Here is a 23,000-nt window from a genome sequence, read left to right on the forward strand (position 1 = left end):
CCATGAATAGCTTAATGTAATGATTCTATGATACTAGTACTTGTTGATACACTCTTTATGTATAATGTATTTTGTTTTACTTAATTATATGTTACATACACTGAATTGCTATGATGTTGAGTTATTTGTTAAACTGCAAGGAAAGCCGTTTTGCATAACTGAACAGGCCTACCCTGCCATATATAAAATAAAGAAAACAATAAATAAATAGTAAATAAATAATATTGAGAGCAAGACATAGTCAAGAATGGAAGATGGGAAAAGAGGGAGATAGAGAGGAATGGAGAGTCAGAGAGAGGAATAGAGAGAGAAGAAAGTGATTGCAGGAAAATAAAGTATATAATAAGATTAAGAGTTTAAAAACGATGGAGTGTAAAGAGTGAATTATACACTCCTGAAAGGGCACTGACCAATTACTTTGTAATGTCCAGGGGTGGTTTACGGTCAGTTCCTTATTATCTGGTCAACGGTATCTGGTGAGGGAATTCAAGAAGGCTGAAGTTTCAGTTACTATGTTGGTTTACTCTCATCCACTTCATGCCAACAAACAAATATGAATATGTTTTCTTGTATTTATATTATACATTTTTATATTTTCATTTAACATTACAATTCATGTGGACGTTTGATGATTCCTGCACTGGAAATATATGAGGTCACAACTGAAATCTCTGAGTGTTATTACTGTAAGAAAAATTACATTTGCTTCAAGATTCTTATTGTTAAATAGTGAATTCGAGTGTGAAGTGTCACATGTAAAAACATCTGCTTATTCAGTATATAAATATATTTGAAATCCTGTTGAGTGTCAGACATCTTTACCATATATATGCAAAATGCAGGGAAATGTAGAACTCTTGTGAATCTATCAAGAATTTCATGACATGAGGCATCTTGTCAATGATTTCCACTGACAAAGTTGCTCTGAGCCTATCAGATGCAAGGATTTCAGTAGCTTATAACCATTGTTGATGACAGTTTGTCTCATGAAATGCTCCCCCGAATGTCAGCAGGTTTTAGATCAAAATGAGAAGAAGCAGAGCGAGTGGTTGTCGTCGGGTCATGTGACTGCCTTCAGGCTAAACCAGGGTGTCACTATGTAAAATTAATCAAAGGCCACTGACGGTATTAATCCTTGTAAGTCTGATTAAAGCTTGATTTTAACTCCCGAGGTATCCGCCCAATTTAAAACGACATGTATTGTATTTACATATTATGTGTGGCTGCCTCACTTTTTTTTGTAGAGTCAATAAGCCATTTTTTAAAGTTATCCATGTTTGACAATGATCTTGATGATACTGATAATGATATTAATGATGGTTGTGACGAGGACGATGATGATGATGATGATGATGAAGATGGTGAGGACTGATGTTGGCAATGAAGATGACAGTGATGACGACATCAGCAACAATCAGTAGCAATGATGATGATAAATATGTCAATGACTATGAAGACAACAAGAAGACAGCGATGATGCCGACGATGATGAGAATGCTGATAAGGATGTTGGTGAAGACGAGGGAGATTATGTTGATGACAATGAAAATTACAGCGACAAGGATAATGATGATGATGATGATGGTTGTGATATTGATAATGATGATGGTGATGATGATGATGATGACAATGGTAGTGATGATCAATGTCATTACTTTAAGAGATCAACTATAAAACATTTTTGGTTTGAAAAAAAAGAAGATATTTTGAGAATTTCTGAAATCAGATGCATTTTGGGGTGGAATTTCGATTGTTGAAAAGTATTCGTCTGAAGTACTTTCATATCTTTAGTAGAAAGTTCATATTAATTTGAGTTATGTTTAAGGTTGTTCCATTACTTTCTTTTTACACTGCTTTCTTTTTACACATCTTGTGCCGATATGTGATTTAGATATTTTGCTTTTATATTTATTCTTTGGAATATTTACATTCATGCCAAGTACACCTTTGGAGGATTGGTTAAAGAAGATATATTGCCCTTCTTATAAACAATATACAGCTCTTCTAAGAATTATTTCAATGTAAATTGCTTCTCTTTGAAAAAAAGTAAACTAAATCACTTCATACAATATCTATTTGTAGTTGAACTTTGCATTTGCAGTTGGTAAATTTTTAGTAGCAATAACATATCGCGTTTGATTGCTGACAAAAATACCAAATACGAAAAATACATTCTTGAATTTGTAAACTTGTAAATTGGTATACTGCTCAGGGGATTTTTAGATTTGGGTTGATAATGTATTGTTCATATAAACTTGACATATTTATGGTTTCTAAATTGCTCTTGATGTGTGAATTTTCAGGAAATTCTTAGTTTTGTTCAAGTTCCAGTTTGTTTGTTTTCTGTAATTTGGTCAAACAAGTAGTTTCTGGAATTTGTGCTTACTGGTTTGGAGGCTTAAAAAATATTGATGATGATGACAAAAATAATAATATCAATAATTACCATAATCATCAAAATAATGATAACAGTTTTGATTAATTTAGCACTTTATGTCAGAACATAAATTTTTTTTTTATACCAGGCTGATTAATGAGAGTTGTTAAAAAGACACTTCGCTTTATTCTTTTAATTGTATAGCCATCCACAAGAATTACATTAATTTGAATTTAAAGGTCAAGTCCACCCCAGGAAAATGCTGACTTGAATAAATAGAGAAAAATCAAAATAGCATAGTGTTGAAAATTTCATCAAAATCGGATGTAAAATAAGAAAGTGATGACATTTTTAAGTTTCGCTTATTTTTCACAAAACAGTGATATGCACAACTAGGTGACTCAGTCGATGATGTCCATCACTCACTATTTCTTTTGTTTTTTATTGTTTGAATTATACAATATTTCATTTTTTATAGATTTGACAATAAGGATCAACTTGACTGAACCATATAGTAGTAAACAATGCTCATTCCATATGTTCAGGGAGGAATTAATCGTTGTATCACTTGACAATGAGGAGAAAATTATATAATAAAATACAAAAGAAATAGTGAGTGGATGACGTCATAGTCTCCTCATTTGCATACCAGCAAGGATGTGCATATAACTGTTTTGTGAAATTAAGCGAAACTTGAAAATGTCATAACTTTTTTATTTTACATCCGATTTTGATGAAATTTTCAGTGTTATGCTTGTTGAATTTTTCTCTTTTTATTCAAATCAAGTTTTTGTTGGGGTGGACTTGTCCTTTAAACATTGTAAGCTATTAGAGACACCTTCAAGGATTTTCCAGGCTTTTGTTGTTGTAATAGATACAAGCATACTACCAAAGCTCTAATGAAAATCTGCATCAATGCAGCATTCTAGGGAGCGGAATATAGGATAGTTTTTTAGATTCATATATCTTGGGAGATATCTGATACATTTCTTTTAATCAAAACCGATTTCTGGAAGCGATTATAACCTCAGGGGGGTTCAAGCGTAGGTTACAGGTTTATGGCCGTTTGGGAGTGAGTTCTCAAAAGGTAGGACAAAGGAGAAATATGTGTCCGTTTCCATGGCTTCTAAGATACAAAAGATTAGTGTAAGAAAGGGAGGGAGGGGAATGTAAAGGGAGTTGGATTAAGAGAGATCAAATAAATCATTGAGAAAGGAAGGGAGGATAAAAGAAAAGACAAGTATAGAAAGGAAAATAAACACAAAATATCAGAGAATTAAAATAGTAAAACAATATTTAGAATATACTTTCCTCTTAAAAGAGAAACATATATAGGAAGAAAAAGGAAGAGAAGATGAAGCAAGGAAAAAGACAAGTAGAGAAAGGAAAGGCGGAGCATCTGATTTCAGAGAACCTACTGTTGCCTGCTATAACCAGAAGGTCGTTATAGAAACATATCAAACATGATACACTTACAGAACCCACTACTGTACTTGTTTAAGATTAATACCAGTTGTGATAATGATCTCAAAATGTGTTTTAACAGAATCCAATAAAATGACCACCCAAGTGTTTGTATGTATGAATAAAAAATGTGCCAAGTGACTCTGGAAGAAAATGCGTAATTGCTGAGAAATTAGCAACATAAGCACGGAATTCCATCAAATGTCGGGTATTTTTCCGAGCAATATTGATACACTGTCCCACATATGCTTTTTTGTATTAGTGATCATCAGAATTATCGGTTTTGAGCTAAGATTTCATGATTTCACAAAGATAATTTTACATTAATGTACCAGATCTAGATGTATGATACAATTTTGACAATAAACCTTGATTTAAAAGACTTTCTCATGAAATAATTGTTTGCTGCAACTACTGTTTTTTTTTACATTTAAAACATTAAGAAAAAATTAAGGGTGAATTTTGTAAGATACTATGAGATCGGTTTGGTTTACAATCTTTATAATGCAAAGTCACAAGCCTTCTTCCTTTTCTAAGTTGCCTGGTGAAAGCTAGCATTTTACCAAATCATTGCAATTTCACTTTTCTCCAAAATAAATCCTGCACAACTTAAGTTTCCCTTTGAAGGTTTTGAAAATCAATTGCAACATTTTGAAAAGATATACATTTATTTTTTGCATCGTATCTCAAATTGTAATGTTTCAAACGTATTTATAAACGTATTCTGGCTGGTGTGAAAGGGGGATCTTGATACGGTGATGCATCATGGGTAGTAGACTAAACACTATAACAGACACACTGGGTTCACATCTAAGCATGATTGATTGTTCAAACTCTCTTCATAGACTCTCTTCTGTAGCTGATCTCTGCCTTTCATAAAGCACCTCGTCAGTGATTGTTCTATGAAAAACTGTTATAAGCTACTGAAATCCTTGCATCTGATTGGCTGAGAGCAAATTTGATGTTGGCAACTACTAACAAGACTTTTCATGAAACATTCACCAGGTGGTGATGCAAATTTTCTCCAGGCTTTTATTCCATCAGATATAATGTAATGTTTTTTTTGTAGTTGTACAACACATAGATCAGTGACACAATATGAAAGCTATTACTGTTCTATTACAGGAAAAAATAAGATTTGGGGTTTTGTGTATCAGGGTAAGGAATTAGGTTTTATTTTTATGTAAAAGATGACTATTTATGAATTATGTTTCCATTTTGTATTACATACTCTTTTGGAAGTTGTAAGGGCTATTTAAAATTTCTGCTATAGCACAAACTTTGACTACGGTAGTTTCTCCATATGCAGTAATGGCTACAGTCATCAACATTGTGTAAATTTTAAACCACTGGTGTCACCCAACATGACACTCATGCCACAACTTTTTTTTATTTTTCTGTATTTCCAAAACTGAGCACTCCTACTCAAAGCAACCTCTGCCATATGTGCAATATCCTTTCCTTCTTTATTGTCCTGTATCCCTTTCATCATCGGTTTAATGTCAAGAAAAGTCATTTCTTGGCTACTCCAAACACAGTGATAGGATTGACCTTAGCCAACCATGGGCCTCTTGACAAAAGGAGATCAGATTTGAGCTTCTCTAATGGGAACTCTTCAAAGACATCTATCCACAGAGGTCCCCTGTACTAAATGATGTCATGGCAAGTATTGAACAAGGCCTAGATATCGGTTGGTAAGAGTAGATGGAAGACACCCAAAATGTAACGTTTGCAGATATTCAATCTTGTTGAAATGGAATTCCATTATGAATAGGAGTAGATCATTGTCTCTTTTTATATCATTAAGAAGAAATTCTTATCATCGTCACTCCTGTATGAATACTTGGCCTATGGTTGAAGTTTATTCATCTAATAAATACCGGACAACCCAAAATATGATGCCTTTTTCTATCAAGATTCAATAGTTTCAACCAAGCGTCACTATATGACACACGTACAGGAGCACCTGGGGAAGAATAAAAACTCCCATGCCTGGTAACAATAACAATCGTCACCCCAATGCCTATCAGAATCCAACACTCATTGTTTCAAATTCTCGATGCTGCCCAAATAGACTTTCAACTAAAAATCAGGAGGGGCTCTTCTTCAAATGGAGAAAGCCCCAACTCAACCAACAGGTGTATAATTACCAAATAATGCTCTCTATCAAATCAACCCCATCCCTACTGACCTATCATCGCCATAGTTTTACTGTCACTCCTTTTTAATTTAAGTTTACCTTGTTTCACATACCTTTGTATTCTTGTAATTCATTCTTGAAATTTTCCTGATATTCAAACTGTATAAATACCAATGACTCTGTTTATGATTTTAGGCTGATAATGAGGTGAGAACCTTGAAACATGTTCTGTTTATTAAACTGTTATATTCTTTCCATTTTATATGTCTTTAAGATACAACATGATAAAAAAGACTTACAAAACAGTATAAGCATGTTACCATGGCAATAATTTGGGCCTGCAGTTGATCTGATATGTCTCATTAGTTTTGGGGGTACCCCGAGATTAAAAGAGTTTTTTTATTTGTTAATACTTCATCTGAAAATATCAACATATCTTGATGTTGTTCTTATGATAATCATAAACTATAGTGATGGTGTGGGATTATTTTGACCAATCCACATTCCTCTCTAAAGGACAAGTCCACCCCAACAAAAGTTGATTTGAATAAAGAGAGAAAAATCAAACAAGCATAACACTGAAAATTTCATCAAAAACGGATGTAAAATAAGAAAATTATGACATTTTAAAATTTCGCTTAATTTCACTAAACAGTTATATGCCCATCCTGGTATGTATGCAAATGAGGAGACTGATGATGTCATCCACTCACTATTTCTTTTGTATTTTATTATAAGAAATATGAAGTATTCTAATTTTCTCCTCATTGTCAAGTGATACAACGATTAATTCCTCCCTGAACATGTGGAATTAACATTGTTTAATACTATATGGTTCAGTCAAGTTGGTCCTTATTGTCAAATCTATAAAAAATGAAATATTGTATAATTCAAACAATAAAAAACAAAAGAAATAGTGAGTGATGGACATCATCGGCTGACTTACCTAGTTGTGCATATCACTGTTTTGTGAAAAATAAGCGAAACTTTAAAATGTCATAACTTTCTTATTTTACATTCAATTTTTGATGAAATTTTCAGCACTATGCTAGTTTGATTTTTCTCTATTTATTCAAGTCAGCATTTTCCTGGGGTGGACTTGACCTTTAAAGAAATCAGTTGTGAGAAGTATGGGTATGGTATGTTTACACAATTTTCATTGCAAGCAAACATAATTTCAGTTTGTTAACTAAACTTTGAATTCCGAATACTCATATTATAATTGCATGATCATTTGAAGACAAATTTTCTTAACTATAGGTATCAATATCCATGTTGTGGCCCCGTGGATTAGTCTCTGGACTTTGAAACAGAGGGTCGTGGGTTCAAATCCCAGCAATAGCATAATTTCCTTCAGCAAGTAATTGATCCATATTGTGCTGCACTCTGTCTCGGTTAACATGGTAAATCGGTACCTGAAAACATTATTCATTGAACGCTTTGTGTGCTGCTAATGAAGTGGTAGCTGGAGATGAAAGCCGGGGTAATAATAGTTACATTTTGTATCATGAACTTTCATCTGGTCAAAAAACACTAAATCCAGCTAATATTATAAGGATTATCATTACACACAAAATGAATCCCAAAGATAATACTCATGCATTGCACGTTTTAAAAAACTATTTCACCAACAGCTGCAGAGATTACTCTGGTTTAAATCACGAATGTGAAACAACCCAGTTGTTTCCTGGTTCATATCGATTCCATTAAAGCCTGTAAATTTCCTCGACTGACACTAAATGACTGATAATTTTCAGAGGTTGGTTTCAGTAAAAGCTGCCAATTTGCCTCACATTCCCAGCGGGGTTCGCGAAAATGCAATTGACAAGTTGCAACCATTGGGAGTCGTTACAGAAAGCTCCTTCAATTTTACTTCCCTTTTTTTATCCCTTTTCTATACCTCATCTCTATCTGCTCATCATATTTATATCTGCCTATTTTTTTCACTGCTGTCATTTTTGACAAGATAATTGGTGTGGATTTCCAGGTAGCCGAGTTCTGAAAGTCCGGCTTTACCCCCTTTTTAAAGATATTATGAGATGTATATTGCGAGTAGTGATGAATGGAGTGGATATTTTATGAGAAATGAGGAGATTTTATGTCAAAAAGCAATTAGAGTTATAGAGAATAGTTGATGATTTTCTCACCCTATTGGAAATATGACTCGTTTCTTGTGACTCTAGTTTCTTTCTTATAACTTTGCATTTAATCATTTGTATTTGATTCAAATAAGCTATTGAAATTATAATGCAAATCTGTATTGATGTAATGATTTATAATGATATTGAAAACCTGCACAATTTCATGATGAATGTAGACTTGATTGATTTAGGATTTTTTTAAGAATGAGAAAATGATAATAAATAATCACAATGATAATAAAAAATAATACACTCTAAATTCCAAGGATTTAAACTTAATCCAGATCGGCTGTGAATAGTGACCCGCCAAATTTTGAATTTATTTTAAATCTTAAGGATTAACTTTTAAATCTCAAAAGATTTATATTCAAATCTTTTAGATTTATATTTAAATTAACAGGGTTTAAATCTAAATCTAATATTCGGCTGGTCACTATTTACAGCCGATCTGGATTCATTTTAAATCCTTGGAATTTAGAGTGTAACAACAACAATGACAACAACAACAACATTAATGATAATAGTTAGATTAATATATTGCTTTTTTCCAAAGAATACAAAGCCTATTATTATTATTACCCTGGCTTTAGCAGGAGTTACTGCTTTATCAGCAGCGTTCAGCGCATTCAAGGAATTAATTCTGCCTGGTACCCATATATCTTGCATAAAAGTTACTATAATGGTAACTTCACCATCCAATGGTAGCTGCCATGGTAATAGTGCTCATCAGCCAATCAAAATCAAGGAATCACCAAAAGTTACCATAATGGTATCTTTTATGCAACAGGGTCCTGGTAACCATTCACCTCACCTGGATCAAGTGCAGGACAATGTGAGTAAATTTCTTGCTGAAGGAAATCACACCACGGCTAGAATTCAAACCCACAACCGTCAGTTTGAAAGACTAGAGTCAGAACCTGGATAAAGAGGCCATTCGAAAAAAAATGATCAAAATTGGCTATTAAGATGAGAGATTTATGAAAGTAAAAAAAAAAAAAAACATTTAATGCAACATATTGAGTTCTCAAAAAGACAGGTGGCATCTTTTAAAAGAGATAATGGAAAAATGTGAAATTTGTGTACAAATCATTTTGAGAGTTACGGTATATACTATCCAATATACCATTCAAACCAACCTTGTGGATTGCTGTAGAAAATGGCCATGAAATCCTTGAGTTTTTATTAACTCTTGAGCACTTTTACAATGGTAGTTACCTTTGTTTAGCAATGTTGAAATTCAAATAACATTTATGCAACAAAGCCCAGGCTAATACGAAAGGTTACTGATCGTTCATTCAGTTACACAAAGAGAGCCTCTTCAGTAGAAAGCTAACTTGGTTTTATGGTCATGTTTATGATATAATAAAGATAATTTCAAGTGGCTTCTCTTGATGCGTGAGTATTTTGGTTCAATTGCTTGGTACTTAGCTAGCATCATGCTAAGCATTTAGTGTATTTTAATTTTACTTTTTATTATCAAAAAGTATTCTCAAATATTTTGAACAACAAAATCTCAAATAGATTAGCTATTGTCCATAAGTTTAGATTGCCAATCTTAGACCAACATTGTTTTAGAATTACTGATGAGGAGTGTTTTAGATGTAATTGATAGTAACATAACATGAAAGGCTTCCCCAAGAATAAAGATCAGTGATCAAATCCTATTTCTTTTGTAGATAATGATCAAGCTACATCTAGATGTCATTCAACTTCTGACTGTTGTTAATCTTTGTCTCTTTTGGTTGAAACTGATACTTGTCCCAAATCTTAAGAAGTAACATTTGTAGGACAAGTGGTGCTTGAAAATCAAATCTTTGTTTTATTTGTTTTCAATGGTGATCAGAAATCGTTCAGGTTATCAGACCGCACCGCCGTAGCCTCTCAGGAGTATGTTGGATGATCAGTGTTTCAAGGTTGATAATTGGTTTTTTCAAAACCTATGAAGGGGACAATGAACCATTCATTTCATAAAGCTGTTCATAATGTAATACACAACTGGTGACCTATATACTTGTTTGGCAAATCAGATTCTCATCAGCTAAAGGTGAAATCCTACACTCTTAAAACAAATCAGTCAAATTGACTAGACCAGTAGTCAGCTGGGAGTAACTGATATGGCGATCACTGATATTCACATTTCTGACATATATTCTAGTCAGAAATAACTCTGTTCTAGTAAAATATGACTAGAATCACAGTTGCACCCAGCTGACCTAATTAACTAGTCATTTTTGACTGATTTGTTTTTAGAGTGTACTCCCTAAATTTCAAGGATTTAAGATAAATCCTAATCAGATGTGAATAGTTACCAGTCAAAAATTTGATTTATTTTCAATCCCAAGGATTAGCTTCTAAATCTGAAAATTTTTGAATTCAGATCTATTAGATTTGCATTCAAGTCTGTTGGTATTTTATCCCAATCCACAAGGTTTAAGTTTTAATCCATTGTTTGGCTGGTCACTATTCACTATAAATTCCAAGGATTTAAAATAAATCGAGATCTGCTATGAATAGTGACCAGCCGAATTTCGAATTAATTTCAAATCCTAAGGATTAACCTTAAAATCTCAAAAGATTTAAATTCAAATCTTTTAGATTTATATTTAAATCAACAAGGTTTAAATCTAACATTCGGCCAATATTCACAGCCGATCTGGATTTATTTTAAATCCTTGGAATTTTAGAGTGGTCACTAAATATTTTAGAGTGTATTTTGAGATATTTGTAGATTTGTGACTATGACAACGATGAAAATGGAGCATTTCTAAATTGTCAAAATTTTATTGAGGATATGTTCACTCCAGCTATGTTTAAACAAACAAGATAACTTAGCACATTGCACCAATCATGAATAGGTTTGAATAGGTTTAATGAAATGTCATTCATAACTCTCAACAGCTTTATGAAACATCACATTGAATCCAAAACCAAATGAGAAATAAAAAACCAATGTAAGAATAAATAAATACCTGTCTTTATGTTTATATTAATTTGGATTTGTCCGTTATTACAGTATCATGAGATCAATTCTTATTTAAGGAATTTAGAGTGTAGACATGCATTATGTATTCTGTACAATCAATTTCCTATTCTGAAATTTTACAAATTCTTCCCATGTCATGAATGTACATGTACAAAGCTGAATGGAATAATAATCAGTAAAACTAACATGTATTTGCAATCTCATGCTTGTGATTAATCAAATAATTGAGTGGGACTTTTGCTCAAAAAGTTAAATCATACAAAAGAGGTGTTGTTTAGACAATAGTTTTGAGCTCTAGTTTGATGATGGATGACCATGGATGATACACATTCATGTGGACTTATATTTTCATGTACTTGTCTGAATGAAGCAAGACGGGTATATCATCTCCCTTCAGCTCCAGTCTTGAATAATGATAATAATAATAATATATAAATTTATAGAGCGCAGAAACTATTCCATTAAGTATATATTCTACTGCGCTATTTAGGACTCCTAAAATGCTTGTTATTAATTAAATAGATGTGTTTTGAGCTTTGATTTAAAGTTGTTTACGGATGGTGCTTTCCTAATTTCCAGGGGTACCGTAAGCTATTCCAGAGCTTGGGGGATGCACAAGCCAATCTTTGATCACCTAGCGTTACTTTTGTTTTGAAGGATGGGATCTGTAAAAGGGGAGGATACGTTGAACTGTAAATTGCGACCATGATTACTAGTTTTATACCTCAATAATTCTGTAATGTAGCCAGGAGCTTGACCAAGAACTGCTTTGTATACGAAAAGTAAGAATTTGAATGCTATTCTATGCCGTATTGGTAACCAATGTAGGTTTCTTAGTATTGGTGTGATACGTGAGATTATAAAATGCATGGTCAGTATGTCTGTCCTGGTAGAAGAAAGCTTCTCAAGATCAAGTTTCTTACTGGGTATCTAGGTCCCCACTCTCCTTTATTCTTTGTGGTTTAAGAGTTCATGTGGAGATGTATGCAAATAATACATTCACCATTTACTTGGTTTATTTTCAGGGAGCATTATTCATCCCAGATGCAGATGGAAAGTACAATTCAAGTTTATGATACCCAGGGGCAGTTTCATAAAGCTGTTCGTAAGTTACGAATGACTTTACGTATGACTGGTGATCCTTTCTTGTGCTATATGATATATCTCTATGTAGCTGACTTATGTATAAGGACATGTTCCAGTCGTTCGTAAAGTTGTGCGTAACCTTACGAACAGCTTTATGAAACACCACCCTGATGTCTTTACATCCAAGTAGAGGGGGGGGGGGGCACATTTTGAGAAATCAAATGAGTCAAAGAATTTCTTCAAATTAAAAATAAGATTCTCTTTGTTTAATTATTTATAACAGACTTTTCATCATTTATTTTTTTTATATGGTTCAAACGTTAATGTTTTCCAGGTTATTTTTACTTGGTATTTTTAGTTGATGTCCTGTCTCTTGTCTGAGGATATGTGTATTCAATGTATCTACCTTTTTGGAGAAAGTAATAGGGGCAGTGAATTGCTGTAATTGAGTTCTTTGAACACTTAAAAATAGCTTTGGTAACAGTAGTGGAGGGTATGTTGAGCACTTAAGCCATTGTTTTATATCCAGAAAGAGAGAGCGTACTCTAGCATTTAATTTGTATATAATTAATCATGCAAATGCAGGGAAAATAGAGAAACCAGCTGAAATGTAGCATAACATGAGAACAGTAAATGAGTCAAGTTAGATTTATACTTCAAGCCTATTGGTTAGAACAAGTACATGTACACAGTAAAAACACTGTTAAAATTTTTTAGGCAAAGCTGTTTACAATATGAACCTCAAAGTGGTTGTTTAAAGGGGAATGAAACATTTAGAACAAGTGCTTGTGTCGAAACAGAAAAATCAAAGAATAAGAACAAAGAAAGTTTGAGAAAATTCGGACAAATAATAAGAAAGTTATGAGCATTTGAATATTGCAATCACTATATGCCATGGAGATCCGCCCATTGGCAATGCGACACGGATGTGTGATGTCACATGTGAACAACTTTCCCTTTGATGGACTATAAAATACCCTCAAAATGTCTCTTTTTGCTTTTTCTTATGATGATACAAACTCTTTATCCATGATGTATTCTTTAAACATCTGTATTACAAATGCCCTCCTATAGAAAGAACACATGATCTACTGATAGATGTGATAAAAGAGGCAGTTTAAGTGAAATATATACTAAAGTAATGGGGAGAGTTGTTCACAAGTGACATCACACATCCTTGTCGCATTGCCAACGGGCGGATCTCCATGGCATATAGTGATTGCAATATTCAAATGCTCATAACTTTCTCATTATTTGTCCGATTTTTCTCAAACTTTCGTTGATCTGTTTCTTTGATTTTCCTGTTTTCACAAAAGCTATCTTCTTCCAAAAGTTTCATTCGCCTTTAAGGCCCGGTCCCATAGCACTTGCGGATGCTGAAGGTTACCATGGTGAAGAAAAATAAGAGAGTAGTGGGTTTCACAGCACACCGAGTATTCTTTCATGGGCATTTGTTGGTCCTGAAAAAGACCTCCCAAGTTAATAATATAGGGTATTTATATTGCGCACATATCCACCTTGTTAGGTGCTCAAGGCGCTCCTATATTACCCGGCTAAGCTAGGCGTTCATAGCGCACACAGCTTTTTAAGGAATTACTTCCTACCGGTACCCATTTACCTCACCTGGGTTGAGTGCAGCACATTTTGGATCAGTTTCTTGCCGAAGGAAATTACGCCATGGCTGGGATTCGAACCCACGACCCTCTGTTTCAAAGTCAGAAGACTAATCCACTGGGCCACAACGAAGTTAAGCATGGTTTGTTTTAAATCTGTTAAACCACTCGTGTAAGTATAGTAAACAGTATTTTATGAGATTTTAATCAGCATTTTAATAGAGGAATACCTTGCAGCATAAACCTATATGCACTGTACGTAGTACACTGTGTATGTACGACCAAGGACGTTTCAAGGGAACTCATTGGTATGATTTTGAGTCTTGTCTTGTCTAAATTCCAAACGATTTTACACCCAAACACACATGGTTTGACGCCTTCTTCTGGTTTATACCATGCATTGTCAACATTCCAACCCCTACCCCCCTCCCCCATATCCCTTTCTCATCTTTATATCAGCAGCCGATCAGCTGGGGGCAATATTTCCCGTGAAGGTTTTCTCTTATCTGTAAAATCATGTCCCGGTGTGGTATATGATATTCTGCGCGTGTCCTAGATCGTCCAGTGAATTTTTTCCTCTCACTCGACACCCTATCCTGTCTTCTGGTATGCTTTATGATAACAAGAGCTTTTTCAGACAAACGTTTGTAGTGTTAATCTCATTCTTATTTCAATCTGCAGAGTTAGATTTAACTCTGAATTGTCTCTATTGGAGTCAAAGTGACTGAATTTTTGTCACTTTGACTCATATTGAGTTGATTCCCAAATTATTACACACCAAGTTTTTATTGGGAAGTTTTTGTTTATTCAGAGTAGAAACCATTCCAAGTAAATCCAGATCAACTGTGGTTAGGGACTCAATCTAGTTCTGGATTTGATTTAAATCCTGAAGGATTTGAATTTAAATCCATTTAGATTTTATGATAAAATTTAAATCAAATTGTGAATTTAGTTGGTTTTTAACCATAGTCAATCTGGCCTTACTTAAACTCCATGTTATTTAGAGTCTATAGTTCTGTGTTATAATATGAAAATGAAAAGATGAAATATAAAATGAGGTTTGAGAGTTGAGTCAAGATCTTTTCTCATGAGTTAAGTTTAAATTCTTGTTGTGAATGCTTCCTAATTCTGATGTCACCTCATTAAAAATTTTTTTTTTACATGTATGTCTCTCTGATCACCTTTCTATCTAAGGTCTTTTCCACTTAATATGTTGGGTATGCAGAAAAGTGCCTCACTTTATGTAGTAGTTTTTGTAATTTGTATTCTATCGTTTCACTATATTTTTATGGTACTCTTGTGTGAACACTGAAGTGTTTGTATATATCAGCATTTAAATGATGCCAGAATCCTGTGTGACGAATGCTTCCAAAGTTTGATGCAGAAGCTGCAGTTTTGCTGCTCTCGTGTGAACACGTCATAATGGAATTAGTATGATGATAGGATACCGTGAGAAAGCTCTCGGAGCATGATGCTGAAGCCGTCAAGGTTTGCTGTTAATTAAATGACTTTGTATGTCTTGATTTACGGTAAACACGGAAAGGTGTCATAAAATATGTGGCTTCTTAACATGGGAGAGGACTCGGATCAATCGAGAAGACTGTTTCAAAAAACTGTTTGTAAGATAAGAATGATCTTATTCACAACGGACGGTTTCATAAAGATGCTTGTAAGTCCCTTTTTAATGCTAAAAGTGATATCTCTTTGTAGTTAACACCTAAGAACATTTTCCATGTGTGCGTGAAGTTGTTCATAAAGTCCTTTGTAACTTTGTGAAGAGCTTTATGAAACACAACCTTGGTAACCCGCTCTTGGGCGCCAATCAATTTGATTGTCATCGGTTAAATTTGAAGTCAGATCTTTGTTGCCTGAAATTCTTGTATTAAAGGGCAAGTTCACCCTGAAGAAGAGTCTGTTGTAAAAATGCAAGAATAGTTTATAAAAAAAGATATTGGTGAAGTTATTGAAGGAACCGAGCAGGTTCCTCGTTTGAGATGTACACCCGACAGAAAACAATGCCGTAGTCAAGTTTTAGATTGGTGACTTTTAATGAAGGAGAAAGAAACCCCCTGGTCATGGGGCGGTAAATTATGAATTACACCTAAAGGTGCAGAAGGTAGCTCGGAATCCGGGTGGTGAACCGCATTTGTTGTACGTGGCTTGGCTGATTACTGTAATTAAAACTGCCTTGCCACGTACAAACAGAAAATCGATTATTAAGACGACGTACAGTCTGTGCACCTTTCTCGATGACTTATTACCTGCAAGTGACGCTAAACATGCCTTCCCGGAAGGGCTTGCCTGACATGAGTTTTCGGACTATTTTAATCAAAATAAATTGGGGCTTCCGAATGAAAAGGCAAGTAATAAATGAGTATATTAAAACAATTGCTATATGTAATCTTATTTATAATACCCGTTATTTTTAAGGAATAAAAGAAATATGTTATTGCTGGACTACTTAGTCAGCGGAGGAAATTATAAGTAATACGATTTGTAAAGACTGTGACGTATCTAAAAAACGGCGGCAAAAGAAACTAGTGGGTCTTTAATAGGACAAAACTAAAAATAAGGTTAATTAAATTTTGGTCGCTACATTATGAAGAAAATCCATCAAAGATTAATAACATTATCAGAATTTTATGTTTTTGATTTTTGACGTCACATACAAGCAGCTGCCCCCTCTGTTATGTGATATAAATTGCGAAAATGTCAATTGTTTAATAGTTCATAATGGCTAAAATTTAGTTTTCTTTCATCCAAAGCCTAAAAAAAAAATTTCCCACTTTGTTCTCTAAATATTCTTTATTTTGCACTTTTTTCTTCCCCCTTCTCTTCTCCTTTCTTCCTCTTCAAACTCTTAATCTCTCCCTACTCTTTCCCAACCTTCACTATCATTTTTTTTTTCTTATGATTTTTTTTTACTCATCTCCTACATGCCTGTTCCTAGTTACCTGTCTAATGGATATTTCCACTAAAGTAACACTTTGATTGTGGTAGAAATATATCTCAATTTAAAGCAGAAAGTACAAGAGACATAGAGAGAAGAAAGAGAGAGACAGACAGATAAAAGAAGAAATTGAAAGGAAAAAGAAACAGACAGGGACAGACAGAGAGGAGAAAGGAAGAAAGACAGAAAGAGAGAGAGAGAGGGGGGAAATAAATAAAGAGAGAGATGGTAAATAGAGAGAGGGAGGGTGGGGGAAGAGAGGGAAAAAGAATTTGCTCGTACTCATTTGGTTTTTAACCAGCTTTAGTCTATGAATATTTCATGTTGTTAACATATTGTAGCATCCCAACATACTTACAAGGTGCTATTGATTATGAAAGCGAAGAATGTTTGCAAGGAAATTAACCTCCCGAACATCACTGGTTTGTCAAGATGCATTCTTGAAGAGCATCTTATGTAAAAAAATTTAGTGATTTTCACTCGCAACTGTTTAAAGCTTGTGAAATCGTTGCACCTCATTGGCTCAAAACAAAGTAGTCTGTGGAATATCACTGAAAAGATGCTCAACACTCACCTGTTCTTCAGTCAAGTCTGGAAATATATATCTTTCTACATTTTTGTGATCCCTAAGAGTTATTGTTGAATATGTTAATATCATCGCCTTCCTGCAGAAAGGCCGTTAATGCGCACATGCGTGAAAAGTACATTTTCGAGAAAACGCAAATTATGTTTTACCTAATTTTGGACTTTTAGCAGCAAGTGTATTATTTTCTGTCCTAATTCTCATACTTTCTAACAAAGCAAGATGTTTTCTTCCTTTCTCTAAACGCTTTCTAATCTTAAGAATGAATACCTTACGCCCTTTTTCCCAGAAAGAAAATTGGTCTGTGCGTGCACGCATGTTGAATGAGAAGCGTCTTGTTCCCAGAGAAAGGACGCGTCTAAATGCTAAAGCCATGGGAATGTTTTTGCTTATTATGTCATGATGACGTCACATTTAGGTTCGGAAATGGTACCAGAAGAAAGTTCATGACATGCTTTTTCCATTTCAGCAATAAAACAAAATTTGATGTTTTTGGCGCCAAAATACATTAACGGCCTTTCTGCGGGATGGCGACGATAATGATGATTAAATTCATGCCCTGTCAAAATATATTTATTCAATGCATGCTGTGGTGAAGAATAAAAGATGATAGAAAATTATAATAATAAGGGTATTTTATTTCAAGACTGTTCGCAGCAAGAGCTGAATTGTACAGAACCTTTACATAAAAAACAATATAAAACATAACAGTATCAAAATAGAATTATACAAATATACAAAGCATGAAGAAATATACAATCATTAATACTTTGGGGGTTAATATGAATCAACAGAATATTTTCAAATATAAGTAATTGCAGAAGTTTCAAAATTATATGCACTGAACTATTATAAAGACATTAAAAAATATTGCTTTATAAATGCTAAATTAATGAAATTGATCCAAACCAGGAAGTTTCAGAATTACCGGTATATGCAAATTTGGAGAGAAGATGTAATGTAGCAAGGTATAACCATTAAACAAGGTCAGAGTAAGAAGAAAAGGCTTGTCAACAATTTGAAGAATTTGATAAATAATTTTAGATAATGATATAAAGGGGAGGTGCATTTTTGACCCAAACATGTCTACATCTTCTTTAGATCTGCAGGTATATGTACTAATGCACTGTACCATTGTAAAGACATACAAATATTGTTTTATAAATGCTAAATTAATGAAATTTATCCAAACCAGGAGTACTAACACATGTGTCATAGTGAAGCACATGAGTGGGGGGGGGGGTAATGTCATGGGGGGAGGGGGAGGTGTCATAGTACTAAGGCTCATACTTTCAATGAAAGAGGAACCAAAATTAAAATTCATTCCAGGGGGATTGCCGGAATGATGTTTGCAAAGTTCCATTATTGTTTTGTTCCTCCATTTTAAAAAATACCATAGTGTGATTGACAGTTCTCTTGTCAACCCCCCCCCCCTATAAAACATGCAAGCACCTGTGTCATCAGGCAGAATAAATACCACTTTCAGACATAAGGAATGGAAATCAGCCTTTATTGTTTCCTAACTCACCATTTTCCTCTCACAATATTCTGGAGAAATTGCGTTAACTGAGTAAAATAAAATTAGTGGATTATTTCCTCAGGGAATGACCTATAATTTGATTTGATTTTTTTTCCTTTTCTTCGGCTCACCTGAACAACTTCCTTGAATCTCTGAGAGTGTAGCTATCATCCATAATGAAATCTTCACCACTAACTTATGTGGCGTGTGGTGTGATAAGGTTTCATGTCAAACTTATTTTGATCCATATTTCACTTGAACACAGTTTTCAGTGAGTGCAGTGTGGATCACTATATAAAATTACATTCACACTTGAAATTTAAGCCATTACAAAAAATTAATTACATATTGACTGATTTTATTGGCAAGGGATAAATCTCCCTCTCCACCCCTCTCATCCCCCTATCACTCTTACCGCTCCATGTGACATTAATTTCTTCTCCCTCCCCTCCTTTCTCCTGATACGCCCCTCCCTTCCTACTTCCCCCACCCCCTCCCAGTCCTCTCTTGGTTAGATCCATTTCATTTCAAGCACTTTCATCACCAAACAGCTTGGGGTCAATACGTCCTAAGCACTTCTCCACCTTCCAGCTGATTCTTGGCAGCATTTCACGAACAGTAAATCCAGTGATTTTCACTGGCTAATGCACTGTCAGCCAATCAGATGCAAGGATTCCCAGTAGCTTATAACATCTGTTGGTGAAAATCACTGACAAAGAACTTTGTGAAACGTTCCCCCTAAACACGCAAACAAACTATGGGCACCTGATATTGATTTTGCAGAACTCTTCTCCCTAATACCCACCACAACCATTTCTATAAGTAATATATGCCATATCAAATGATCTCTGCCCCCATATCAACCTTACAAATGGACCTGAGTAAACGTTTTTTGGGGTCGGCCCTGCATATAAAGTTGATATAGAGAAATAATTGCCTTACAATGGCTTGAAAATCAACTCGGTCAATCTGAGATCATACCAAATCACAATCATATCACTTTTTTCCCTTCTTCATCTAATGATTTTATATAGGCCCGTATTCTGAAGTCAGGTTTAACTTAGACCATGGTCTAAGTCTGTGCTAAAATTATGGGGAGCCAAAAACTCTAACATTCTGTTTATATTGTATATTTCTTATGTTTACTATTTTGTTCCTTTTCTTTCATAATGATGAAAAATAGTTCAAAATACTTCTGTTATCATTCCCAGACAATTTGGGTGTCATATGACGTAATAAATTGGATGTGTACTGTTAGGGATTTGTGCCCCAATTGGCTCTCCATAGTTACACCACAACTGTAAACCAGGGTTTAATTTAAACCCGAGTTCAGAATATGGGCCATACAGTATATATGCTCATCAGAAAACACTTTTAAATGACTGATATATTTCCAATGGGGCAGATACTTATCAACATTAACATCACAACACTAAAGCCTGATTAATGTTCATGATAGTTGTGTGGTATAGGAGTGTCATGAAGCAAGTTGTTCAATAAAAGATTACCTTCTCATAACATTTCAAGTTACAACAGGAATTCTACAATATGATTTAGTGTGTATTTGTATTGTTGAAGATTTACACTGTTAAAACTAACACCAGTTGATGTCAGTAGAGGACCATACCGCAAGGTGTTAAAACTACACCCTAGAGATTGAATGTAACACTAAAGAGTGTTAAATTAACCAAAGGTGTTGTAATGACACCCATGGAAGACGAACGAACACTGCTAATTTTACACCATGTAAAATGACTGGTGCGTGTGGTCCTCTATATATGTAAACTGGTTAACACCACATATTTTGGTGTGTACGAGTGTAGGGCTGCTAGGGATATGAAATGGACTGAGTGAAAGTGCAGAAACGAGGAATGATCACGTCTGCTATAGGTTTCCAGTCTAGTTGTCTTGTATTCATAGATGCAATACTGATGCCTTGATTATGATATGCTTGAGAGAAAGCCATGTAAATATCACATGAAATATTTAAAAGGGTAAACCACTCCAGTCGTGGAGACATCTTTGAGTGCGGATTGTGCGATTTCATTAGGAAAAAATAAAGAAAGCCTGTCAGGATCAAATTTGGAAAATGCCAGTAATTCAATGTTTTATTCTGTCTAGTACCTTACGGGAATTGATCCAAGTGTATTTTAAAGGTTAATCCTTATTGATGCTATAGTGATATATACATGTGGTTTAGTATTAAAGAGAAATTCCAGTAGTTGCAGTAAACACTGATTTCATGAGAAAGTCTGTAAAACCAGGCTTAATTGTCAGTATATCATCGAGGATCTAGATCTGGTACATTTACATAAACTGAACTTTGTGAAATCTTGAAATCTACGCTGAAAAATGTTCAGACTGAACTTCCCCAACACAGATAAGCGCACGTGGGACAGTGTATAATTATTGCTTTGAGCGTCGGGCCCGACGCTCTACCCGAATCCTGTGCTTATTTGCTGATTTCTCAGCAATTACACAATTTCTTCCAGAATCCTTTGGCACATGCGTTTTATTTATACAAACAGACACTTTGGTGGTCATTTCATTGGATTCTTTACGAACTCATTTTGATATCGTTACCAAAACTAGAATTTACCTTTAAGAAATACATTACATCAAAACTGATAAGATTGTCACAGGATACTTGAGGTATACCATATGACCGTTCATCCTAAACATTTTTTAATCTAAAATTTCACTCTGATTTGAGATCTACATAGTGATATCTTGAAATTCAGGATTCTTTAGAAAGTAATTGTGGCTCCTTACAACATGCATGACATCATCAGGATAACAAAATCTGAGCCAAATATTTTTATGCTTTTCACACTGCACTTATTTTCCTTAACCCTGGGAAATTGGTGGGGCTAAGACCCCCCCCCCCCCCCCTTAGCCCCACCAATTTCCTGGGGTTAAGCTTTATAGCCCACATCCTTTTAACTCTAAAGTGGGCTAGCACAGTTAATAGTACGGTACTATCTGGCCCTGCAAAAAAGCAGGGTTAGCCGGCTTATTGCGGTGCTAAGAGATGCAGTGTGAAACGAAACTGGGCTAAGGAAAAGTGGGGCTAAGCATTAGCCAATCACAGAATTCGAAATTGCACGTTAATCACGCTCTGTGTGGCAAAATCATCAATATTCATGAGCTGTGCGATAGTCCGGGTTTAAGGCATTAACCCTGGCTAAACAAATCGTATGGGGTTAAGAAAGACGGTGTGAAACCAAAAAAATATAGTATGGGGTTAAGGAAATGCAGTGTGAAAAGCATATTTGTTTGTTTCTGGATTAATGATGATGCCTTCTGTGCAGGTATTATTTAACTGTGCGTTATATAATTTGAGTTGTTTTCCATTTTCCTATAGGAGACTTACTCTTTACTTATTAGAGTCCGACCTCGCAACCATTCTCATTTTGGAGGAAATAATCTTACTTTTTTTACCATTCAGAGCTATTTAGGATTTTCACATCTTATTAGTTTTACTGTGTACTCCTATGAGAAATGCACTTTCTTTCATATTTTGAGCAAAATCATTCAATCAGAAAGGTTTTGAAGACTCTAAATTGGTTACTCTTGGTCATTGTATAACACAAGGAAAGATGCAATACTCTAAGAAATCTGAACGTCTGTTCAGTTGGAATGTTAAATTATAACACACATTGATGACAGTAGGATATAACGGGTAAAGATTGCATGGAGATCTAACATGCCTCAAGATCTGTAATGCAAAGTTGTCTGTTTGAGATAAAAGGGTTCATGAACTATAAAGAGTTTGCACAAAAATGTCAAAATTTGAATACGTATTGGATGCATTATCTTCTTCACCAAGTATTATTATTTATTTATTCTTTAACCCCTGGAAGCTTAGTGGATTTTTATGCTGATTTTAGGGGAAATGTTGGTGTTTTGAATTCTTTGAAGGTACTAGAAACTTGATGTGTTCATGAAACATATTGCAGAAGTTAGTGTTTTATGTATGATATTTTGTTACACAATATCTCACTTCCTTGAATTATATATTCTACCTGTTCGCCTTCCTGCATGTTATATCATGGAGCTGATGATGTAACTATTTGCCTGGGGTTCTTATGGCATGTTTTATTGCAATAATTTTCCATTCTCATTATAATTCAGGAATAAAGAA

At 34.5% G+C, this 23,000-nt stretch overlaps 1 protein-coding gene across 1 annotated transcript in view; it reads left to right on the forward strand.

Annotated features, from left to right (window-relative positions):
- The window catches only part of LOC129276389 (uncharacterized), a 46,540-nt gene that overhangs the window by 21,831 nt on the left and 1,709 nt on the right, over positions 1–23,000 (forward strand). The gene's annotated exons all lie outside the window — the stretch shown is intronic.

Source organism: Lytechinus pictus, chromosome 14 (assembly GCF_037042905.1).
Source record: "Lytechinus pictus isolate F3 Inbred chromosome 14, Lp3.0, whole genome shotgun sequence".
Classification (NCBI taxonomy): Eukaryota; Metazoa; Echinodermata; class Echinoidea; order Temnopleuroida; family Toxopneustidae; genus Lytechinus; species Lytechinus pictus.